The following is a 9319-nucleotide window of genomic DNA, read 5'->3' on the forward strand; positions in this document are numbered from 1 at the left end:
CTTAGGGCCTCTAACTCCAGTACTTGAGAAGCAGTGTCCTGCAAGTTTTAGACGCATCCTTGCTCTAACACACCTGGATCATTGCTGAATTACCTTCTCAGCATGTCAGCAAGTTCTGCAGAGACCTGGTAATGAGCATTTGATTTTTATTCGTAGAATGTTCCTCTCGATGTGGAGGAGTCAGTTGAGCAGGAGATTGACAGACGAATTGTTGTGGTTGCTGCAGTAATGAAGAAACTGTGCCAGTCCGCTGTGGTAAAAGAGAGAGCTGAGCAGAAAAGCGAAGCTCTCGATTTATCAGTAGGTCTACGTTCCTACCCTCACCTATGGCCATGAACTTTGGGTCATGACCGAAAGAACAAGATCCTGGATACAAGAGGCCGAAATTAGCTTCTTCCGTAGGGTGGCCGGGCACTCCCTTAGAGATAGGGTGAGGAGCTCGGCCATCCGGGAGAGGCTCGGAGTAGAGCCGCTGCTCCTCCACATCAAGAGGAGTCAGTTGAGGTGGCTTGGGCATCTGTATCGGATGCCTCCTGGATGCCTTCCTCGGGAGGTGTTCCAGGCACGTCCCATCAGGAGGAGGCCCAGGAGAGGAACCAGGACACGCTGGAGGGACTATGTCTCTCGGCTGGCCTAGGAACGCCTTGGGTTCCCCCCAGAGGAGCTGGAGGAGGTGTGTGGGGAGAGGGATGTCTGGGCGTCTCTACTGAGTCTGGTGCTCCTCTGACTCGGTTCCGGATGAAGTGGAAGATGACGAGTACGAGTAACAGTTGTACAATGTTTTAAAAACCAAGTATACTTGACATTAATATTCACTCTCTCTCTATCATGACACCTTTTCTGAGGTAAATGGTCAAGAAGGTTTCCTTATGTGCTAGTGGCTGAACGCTGCAGAACAAACCTAAAATGTGATGTTTACCGTCAGGAGGTCAACCAATAAATACAAAGGCTGAGCATATTAATGCAAGAATTTGTGTGATGCTTTGCCAAAAAACCTCCAATTACTTGGGGTCATCTCAGGTTTTTTTTTGTTGTCAGATATATGTTTTTAAAAGAAGCTGTAAACTTCAGAGATGAAGCTTCAACCATCAGTGGATGTCTTTACTGGACATACATTTGGGAACAACTCAGCAGAGATTAAAGTCTCTCTGAATCTCTATGATTGATGTCCTTCGGCTGTGCTACTGGAAGTCATTACAGGCGGTATGCCTTTTCAACACACCCACTGAGACACCGGTGCGGCCCCATGCCTTCAGTGACACGGTGCAGATTTACCATCAAAGGATGGGATACCCATGTAAAAGACCTCATGAGGATCAAGAATGCTACAAGACTTTGCTTTAACATTTGCTTTGGATTTACCCATTGATCTCTGATGGAAAACTGGAAATAATTTCTTCCTGCATATTTTTTTAATCCACTGTGGGATGTTTGTACTGATTTTCTTGAATTAGTTTAAGTATTGTATTGGAAAGTGCTAAAGTTTTACTATAAATGCAGATTTGATGCTATTATACTGAAAATACGATTGAATCTCATTTTACAGCTTAGTGACTCAAACAAATATCCTACCTTCTTTGTTTGTGGAGAAGTCTAATAATTTTACTCTAAAGTCCCAAAAAAGAAATTTCTTCCAAAAACCTCATCCTTTGCACACTTGTAAACCAAAACATGAAAGCGTCACTGCTTGAATATTTTTATTGTGTCAGTGTGTCAAACGTACACTTGTAATAAATGGCCACATGAAGGGACAAAACTATAAAAGGACTTTCCTCTATATAGGAGAACTTTTATGGGGCTGAGACTGAAGAAATTGGATGGCTCCTGGTTCAGATATACAGTGACTTAGGCACCCTGGTGAAGATGGTTAAAAAGCCTCAAGATAAATTAATCTTTTACCACAGTAGCACAATTTCACATTCAAATTTGTTTGAAAAAAATTCAACCTGTAATTTGAGTACATTTATTCAGTGATGTATTCAATATTTTGCTATTGGCACCCCTTTCATTCACAAGAATTTGTGTAATATATGCAAATTTTTATTAAAAAATCTGACATCCATTTTGTCCTGTGCTGTAAATATTTACTTACTTTGACATTTAATAACATAGGAATATTTTGACCTTTCTTTTAAAACTAGCAGTACCAGTGGCATACCTAACAATGTAAAAATTATTACCTTGATAAAAATAACAAACAAAAAAACTAAGACATAATTTTGTAAGCATGTTTCCGTTGTTCAGTGAACTAACTAGCATTTTGTCATTAAATACTTAAAATATTTTGTTTAACTGCAAGCTAAAAAATTAGGTTGCCTTTACAAGAAAAAGTAAACAAACTGAGTAAACCCAAGTCATCATATCCAGAGGACTGTGAGCAGGTGTGTGCACTTTGTAAAGATAGAAAGACACAATGGTGCTGTGTGTGTGTGTGTGTGTTTTTTTGTAATTCACCTCTTCTCTTGCAGGGTGTGAACGGCAGGTGGTTCCTCCCATGTAAGGTTCATCAAGGCCAATCAGGATGTTCTTATAGAGGAGCGGGTTACATGAGGCAGATGCCAGATCATTCTTACTAAGCGGTAATCAGGCCTCCTCTTGTTTGTTGCTCATGCTTATCTTATGTTTTCTCAGCTTACCTCCTCGTTGTCCTCCTTCCAGAAATCCTTGTTCCAGTCCACGGTTCCATCCTTGATCTCAGTCAACTGCCTTTTCATTGTCGGAGTTCACTGGAGGAACCAGTCCAAAGTTTCCCTCTAATAATCTCTTTTCTGCTCCTCTGGTTGCCCTCACGGATTTGCTGTCTGAACTCCTCCTTAGCTCCACCACTCACCTGTCCACCCTCCAACACCACCATCTCCTGGAACAAACAAATAAAGGACCGTCACCGACTGCTCATTACTGCTCACCACAACCTTCCAATCTCAAATTCTGTGGGTAGACTCACCTCCTTCCTGGAACTCCACCATCTTAGAAATCAGTAAGAAACAATATCTCATCTTTATTATCATCATCATAAATTGTCAAACACATTGACATAAACATGAACTTATGTGTACAATATTTGTAACTTTGCTTCAAATCATTTAAACTAATTAGGAGAATAGGAGACAGCTGGGGACAAGGGAACCTAAACAATACAGAGGGGGAATGACTAATTAACACAAATGAGCATGGAGTACAGCGAGGTAACCAAAACACATCTAAACAAACTGAAGCAAGTAAACAAGAGGACATAAACAAGGGGAAACCTGATCTATAAGAAATTAAAAACTGAACACATCTAACACAAGAAGTAACAAAACTAAACAGAAGGAGTCTAATAAACCTGAACTGAATGAAGAACCTGGCTGAGCAGAGAAAGTAAAGAAACTCAAAAACCTGACACCGGCAGATCCTAACACCTTTACCATTTTGGAAATTCAGAACTTGCGTCTTCATCTTTTGAGAGAAACAGCAGAGTATTTTGAGACATAAATAGTTACGTTTTAAACGACATTACACAAAAAAAAAAAAACATAATCTGGAACTAAATGCAAAACAGATATGATAAACAGCCACTTTATCTTAAAGAATTCCAGTGACAAAATGCAAAACACTGAAACAAACACTAAAATAGATGTTAAATGTACTGGACAATGACTTATGCAAAAGTTATAATTTTGTTTTTAAAAGTCATGAACTTAGAGCTTGGTGTTGGCCAGAGTGTGTAAAGTCCCACAAAAAGTATTTCAAATATGGAAAATTTGGAAAGATATTCAAGTTAAGAGTGTATTTCATCCCAAGCAGTAGGCTGCATGCTCTGGCAACACTGCAAAGGTTAGTCAGCTCAATGATTCTTTTGAGGATGATGCCCATCCAGTGTGGTTTATGGCAAACATAGATCTTCAAAAAGTGCATCTTCAGATCATCGTGCACCTTGGTCACTGTCGTTTCCTGTGTGGCACATAAAGAGAGAAGTTTAGAAAAAGAAATCACACATTTTTTACGCTAAAAATCAAAAAGAAATATAAAGGATGTGATTTAATTCAGAGAATTTGAGTTCCCTGTAATTAAAATTAGTTACATGTAGTGCTGACCACCTTTCCACAAACTCTGTTGGACCTTTGGACTGGAAAGCTACTTCCTTTCTTGTCCAATGGTACATCCTGGCCAGCATGTCTTTCATGGTCCTCACACAGTAATTCTGGTGGCTGCCATTACATCAGTTCTCCGATGCTCAGAAGTGTCATCTATTTCAACAGGAGAGGTGTCCAACAGGCATGTGTTTTAAGGGATTTTTTCAGGGGTTTGGAACTACCCTTTGCTTTAAATGTTGTCTGGAGGTTTCCACATTTAGACTTTTTTCCTTCGTGCCAGGATAGTACAGATTTTGTTTTGCATGTGTTGGATGACAGGAAACCTAAAAATATGACAAGGATAATTAACATTGTATGAATATGTGCTGCTGCTTGCCAACATGAGGTTTACAGCAACAATACAGCCTGGTAGAAGTCAAGTGCCACTAAGGCTTGTTGTTTCACAAAGGTTATGTGAATCGTCTTTCACAAACAATATTGCTCATCACATCAGGACGGATGGGTTTTACAGGAAATTGCTCTAATTTTACCAAAATGGTAATTTGGCCAAAATCTTTGGAAGACTTTGGGTATTTTTGGAAAAAGTCAGTTGAACTATAGACCTTTTAAATATTTGGTCCTACAATAAATGAATATTAAGTGACAGTAACCTATCCCTCTTTACCCTGAACAAATATCCTTCAACAGGTTAGACATTTAAAACCAACAAATAAACATAAACTAGATATAAGGCCAGATAAAAATAATATCCACAAGAGACATTTATATCAAAGTGGAATCCTTTCTGTTTCAGCTGAAACCTCCCACTATAATCATTCACTAAATACAGGAACAAATCTGATATAACATTTGCGTATAGTATAGAACTTTCTATGACAAACAGCATTCTGCTTATTGTTCAAGGAAGAAAAGACTCCATTCTAACTCAAACAGCAACTGTAAGCATTTTGCCTTCTGTCTTTTCTGGTTTTATATTTTAAAATATAAAATATTCCATCTCTGCTCCATGCAGTAGCAGCCGGCCAATGGGTTGATGGAGTAAGCCAACCATCATGGCCGTCACACGTTTCCTGTTAATGGCTGTAGGTTCGATTTCAGCCTGCTGCCCACTAGAGCTCAGAGGGTATACTGCAAAGAACAACATTTTCACACTCTTACTTGAGCACGAACATAAACTGTGCTAACTATAAAAGAAAAATCTGCTGTGCAAATAGTTTTTCATTACAGTTAATTTGAAGATTAGAGCAGGTCATTAAATTAAAAAACCCTAAACATGAAACAAACAGAACAGGCTTTGAAAACTGCACAAACATGCAATTGGAAAATTGTTACTTACGAGTCTTGTGTTAAGTCTTAACCCAACAAACTCCTGCTGCAAAAGTGCTGAAATGTTGCAGAACGAGTCACATGGTTTATTTACATCACATATAAGTTTTAAATTGTGTTTTCTAAAATGATTTTTATTTTGAAGTAAAATCAATTTTATGGTAGAATAATCTATGTTTAGAAAATATTGAAACTTTTTATTTGTGAAACACATTGGTGAATTGAAAAAGAAAGAAAAACGACTTAACTGGGATAAATGTACTTAAATAAATTAATTTACATGCACAATACCCCAAAAAGGCCTTTTACAGTGAATGCTTGGTGCGTGAGTGTATAAGCATGTTGCCTTTATTGAGTTGGATATCTATTTCCTCAAAAGACACTGAAGACATTAAACATGAATGGACACATCACTTTCTACAGCTGCTTCATCTACAGCCCCCTTACCCAGTTCATCACTGGGTGGTACAGATCCACCAAAGACGACAGCATCTGCAGAGAGTAGTCTGAACCAAAGTTTAGCCTCAAACACCTTTGCAAGCCATATATGCATGATTAGAACCAGTCTTATCATCTGTGATTGCCCTCACACCAAGCAGAGCATTTTCTCTTACTTACACCCTCAGATTCAGACATTTAAAACTGAGGACTGAGGAACAGTTTCATCCCTGAATAAATCCGGTCGACGAAATTCTCCAAACATCCATGTCGGATGTTTACACAATTTGAACATTCTTTAAAGACCATTCAAATGCTTCTCAACATATTGTCAAATTGTTTTGTAACATATTTAATCACCACGATCTCCCGAAGTAAAAGAAGTTTCTACCCTTTCTCAGCTCAAAGAGGAAACACCATCAGTAATTTCTTCAGCTGGGAGGAGGAGGTTTTCTATACCCGTTCACCTGCCTTTGAGTCATTTTGTGCATTAATTACCATAAACTGCCATTCATATTTGAAAACCTTCTAATGTAGCATAAATGTATTATTTCTGCAGGTAAGAGCAGCCAAAAAATAATCCACATTCATGTAAAAATACTTACTGCCAGTTACCACAAATATTTGATACCAGTTAAATAGCTTAGGTCATGATAACTTTCATATATGTTCAAATTTGTTTGAAACTTTTTTCCTTAATAAAATCATAATTTAAGAACTGCATTTTGTATTTACTCTGATTTTATTTTTCTTGTATTAAACTTTTTTGTGTGACAAAAAAACCTAAAGTGGTGGGAATCTCTAAGGGGGATAATAGTTGTTCACAGCACTGTGCGCAGCCATTAAACAAAAATGAATGTGCATTTTTTTCCTTTCCAGAAACCTAAAATAGCAACACATTTTCCGAGGAACCTTTTCTGGGAAAGCGTGAAAGCAAAGTAACCTCATGATCTGATGTGCATCTGACATTTTGAGGAATCAAAAATATATGTGTTTTGAATAATTTTCTTTCCCAGGTATTCCTCTCCAGTTGCTTTCCATCAAGGTATTTTAGCTTTTTTGTTCATATACGATTTATAAGCTGCCATAGGCCAGTGGGCAATACTCGGCAGGATTATTTACACAAAGAAAATATAGCGAATGGTGAAAAATTCATGCCTTCGTGTCAGTCTGACCCTCGGTGATCTCCTGTCTCCCTCACCTCTGAGATGAGAAAAGCCCCTCAGAGCTGATGAGTGATGAGGGTTAGAGACGAGACAGAGCTGAGGCTCGCTTCTCTGTGGCCTTTGACATCCTTTGCTTTAAAACCACTTTAGAAACAAGAATAGGTACCAACAAAATGCATATTCACTCTGTAGCAGAAATGTCAAATTTGCAATTCGCAAAACTGTACACATTGGGATAAACTAGGTGAAATTCAGGATCTATTATAAGAGTTTTAATGCTGAACGTTAATGTTGTACTCCTGTGTATCATTTCACAATAAACAGCCAGTGTGGTAAAAACCATTCCTCTTCTTGGTGAAGACAGAAGGCAGTGAGCTTTGGGACTTCCCTCAAGCAGTAAGTGTCAAGTTCACAAGGAAGTCAAATATTCAATGTGAGGAGTGAAAAGTGAGTTAATGGGCTGTTTTGATCTGCTGATGTATTCAAGTTAAAAATTTGTTGTTGTTTATTTTGCAACAATATTTAATTTTGGTCAGCAGCAAAACCTAAAAAACAAAAAACCCTGAATCCAAAATATAATCACAGCTTATGAGAAATTAATGCAATCAAAAAGAAAGACAGAGCAGCTTTTTTCCACCTTTCACTTCTGGTGTAATTGTTAATGTCCTCTAGGGGGGAAATCAGCCAACACTTAGAAGAGAAGACTTACTGAGAGATCCATTTTCCCTCCCACAGATGAGAAAGTTAATAGGTTCTATCTTCGTCCTCAGCTGGGATTGCCATTTCCTCCCCTGCTGACCTGTACATGAGACGGTTGACTCTTACAGGAATCAAGGTGAAGAAGAACAAACACAAACACGGGTATCTGGAAGGCTGGAGGTCTTGGGCCTGAAAAAAGGCTTGTGGGACTGAGGCACTGTGGAGCAGCTGCTCCGAGCTGCCCGCCAGGCTGTGGGGAAAGATTGGAAAAGTCATCAGCAGGCCAGGAACACATGGCTTGCTCAAAATATGGGTGGCCGCCGCACAAAGTCTCCAAACAAATGGATTTACATGATGTGATCGCAATCTTTTGCACTAAGAGGGAGGGTGAACACAACATAAATGGCATTTTCCTGTTGAAAGAGAAATTGTGAATGATGCTATGGCTCTGTGTTTGAGAGCAGCCAGAGAAAACACAAGAACAGGGCCTTTCTTGTCTGCTTCTGCACGCAGGATGTTGCAGCCTAGTTTGTGTTTTCTCAGTTCATAAAGCCAGGAAGAAAATCTGTAGTGTGTTTTTTTTGTTTGTTTGTAAATTGGTCTATGCCATTCATTGCGTGTGACACACATTCACTGTGCATTTATGTTATTACATGAAGCATAATGAATTACAAATGTTATATTAAAGCAAAGCAAAGCAAAGCAAAACAGAACAACTACCAACCTATTTCATGCTGGACATGTATTTATCTTTAGCATATCAGCATATGTCTTCTTTGGTAAATGAGCAACCAACTGCCTTCAAATATCACTTAAGAGTCCAGCTATTAATATTTTAATCCCAGTTTAAATACTTTTGTAAAGACTTTAGAGGGTTGTTAGAAAACAATCAGCATTATGAAGTCCTTGGTGATGAAGGTATGGAGAAATTTAAAGCTTTAAGTTCCAAGCTTTGAACCTTCAGGTGGCCCTGTTTATTTCATTATCTTACAATAAAAGGAGTATAGCACAACTGCAAACTCATCAAGACATAGCCGTCCATCTAACTTAACAAGGAGACCCATGGTGACTTTGGAGAAGCTGCAGAAATCCATAGCTCAGATGCCGTAATCTGCCAACAGGGCAACTATGTGCCACGCACTCTGAAAATCATCTCTTAATGGCAGTGTCAAGATAACAGGCATTTTTTTTTTTTCAAAGTCACGTTTTCAGTTTGGAAAAAGCCATGTAGGAGACACAGCAAACATGAGGATAGGGGTTCTCTGGTCAGATAAGACTAAATTAATCCTGTTCGTGTTATGATTTGCGGGTGTTTTGGGGTTTTTGTTGGTGTTATTTCACAGTTGATGTTTTGAATCATGTTTCTGTTATTTTTCTGGTCATGTTTTAGTTTTTGTCTTGTTCATGTTTTGTCAAGTTTGGTTTTTGGATCTGGTTATGCTTTAGTTTCATGTTTTTCTGGTTTCTATCAGTTTGTATTCAAGAGTCTCGGTTTTGTTCCAGTCAAGTTTTGTTCTCTCCTGTCTGTTAACTTTATTCGAATCACCTGCTCCAAGTTAATCTGGTTCCTTTCTTCACCTGGTTCACGCTCCATATATACACCTCCGATCTGTT

General features: G+C 38.6%; 1 long non-coding RNA gene across 1 annotated transcript; it reads left to right on the top strand.

Annotated features, from left to right (window-relative positions):
* Positions 1–2459: 2459 nt before the first annotated feature.
* Positions 2460–9087, top strand: LOC124855856. Its single transcript, XR_007035170.1, has 4 exons — positions 2460–2579; positions 2659–2977; positions 7331–7402; positions 7777–9087. It is a non-coding gene; the product is annotated as an uncharacterized LOC124855856 (long non-coding RNA).
* Positions 9088–9319: the final 232 nt, after the last annotated feature.

The sequence above is a fragment of the Girardinichthys multiradiatus genome, chromosome 19, assembly GCF_021462225.1.
Source record: "Girardinichthys multiradiatus isolate DD_20200921_A chromosome 19, DD_fGirMul_XY1, whole genome shotgun sequence".
NCBI lineage: Eukaryota > Metazoa > Chordata > Actinopteri > Cyprinodontiformes > Goodeidae > Girardinichthys > Girardinichthys multiradiatus.